Source organism: Triticum aestivum, unplaced genomic scaffold (assembly GCF_018294505.1).
Source record: "Triticum aestivum cultivar Chinese Spring unplaced genomic scaffold, IWGSC CS RefSeq v2.1 scaffold104852, whole genome shotgun sequence".
NCBI classification, from domain to species: domain Eukaryota; kingdom Viridiplantae; phylum Streptophyta; class Magnoliopsida; order Poales; family Poaceae; genus Triticum; species Triticum aestivum.
Window position 1 is genome coordinate 1 of NW_025266511.1, and position 1,503 is coordinate 1,503.

At 59.4% G+C, this 1,503-nt stretch overlaps 1 pseudogene; it reads left to right on the forward strand.

The window, feature by feature from the left end:
* The first annotated feature begins 137 nt into the window (after nt 1-137).
* LOC123177995 (aspartyl protease family protein At5g10770-like) lies at nt 138-1,497 on the forward strand (annotated as a pseudogene).
* The last annotated feature ends 6 nt before the right edge of the window (nt 1,498-1,503 follow it).

Below are 1,503 nucleotides of genomic sequence, written 5' to 3' on the forward strand. Positions count from 1 at the left end.
CGTACGTTCACCACACTTTTTTTTTGCATGGCGTTCACCACACATTTTGCCCAAATAATACAATGCTTGCTTTCACAAATCACAATCGAATCATACGATATTACTTCTACCTTTTGTTTGTTTATACGCATGCGGTATAAAAGCAGCGCTCGCATTCCGAAACTGCAGCCCACTGCATCTCAGCCATGGCATCTATTCCCAAGCTTGTGATTCTCCTGCTGTGCACCTGTCTTCACACTCTCCTTGCTCACGGAGGGGACGATCTTCGCACCTACAAGGTTCTGCACGCTGGCGCTCTCAAATCTGCCACCGTCAACTGCTCCCAGCCCCAAGGTGCAGTAACATTGTCCATGGACGCACATGCATGCAATGTTACTATTAGTTTCCTTGCACTATTTTGAGGATATTTTGAGCACGTTTGTCATCGTGTTTCCCTTTCCCCTGTTCGGTTCTTTCAGTGACTCCATCATACGGCGGGGTCACGGTGCCGTTGCACCACCGGCACGGCCCGTGCTCGCCCTCGCCTGTACCCTCCACCAAGGCGCCGACCTTGCAGGAGATGCTCCGGCGTGACCAGCTCCGGGCCGCTTACATCACACGGATGTACTCCGGCGTCAAGGGTGGTGCAGGTGACGTGGAGCAATCGGACATTACCGTGCCCACCACGCTGGGCACCTCCCTGGGCACGCTGGAGTACCTGATCACCGTCGGCATCGGCTCGCCGGCCGTGACCCAGACCATGCTCATCGACACCGGCAGCGACGTGTCATGGGTGCAGTGCAAGCCGTGCTCGCAGTGCCACGCGCAGGCGGACTCGCTCTTCAACCCCAGCTCGTCGAGCACCTACTCCGCGTTCCCCTGCAGCTCCGCCAGAGAGGCTGCTCCAACTCCCAATGCCAGTATATTGTCAAATACGGCGATGGTTCGACCGGGACTGGGACTTACAGCACCGACACGCTCGCGCTGGGCTCCAGCACCGTCAAGAACTTCCAGTTCGGGTGCAGCCAGTCTGAGTCGGGCAACCTTCTCGAAGACCAGACCGATGGGCTCATGGGGCTCGGCGGCGGCGCAGAGTCTCTCGCCACCCAGACAGCGGGGACCTTCGGCAAGGCCTTCTCGTACTGCCTCCCGCCGACTCCGGACTCGTCCGGATTCCTCACTCTCGGTGCAGCAACCTCGGGTTTCGTAGTGAAGACGCCGATGCTGAGGAGTAGTGAGGTCCCGTCGTACTACGGCGTGCGCCTTCAGGCCATCAGGGTGGGAGGCAGGCAGCTCAGCATACCTGCCTCGGTCTTCTCCGCCGGGTCGATCATGGACTCCGGCACAATCATCACGCGGCTTCCGGCGACGGCGTACTCTGCGCTGTCGTCGGCGTTCAAGGCCGGCATGAAGCAGTACCCGCCGGCGCAGCCCATGGGCATCTTCGACACGTGCTTCGACTTCAGCGGCCAGTCCAGCGTCAGCATACCGAGCGTCGCACTGGTGTTCTCCGGGGGCGTCGTC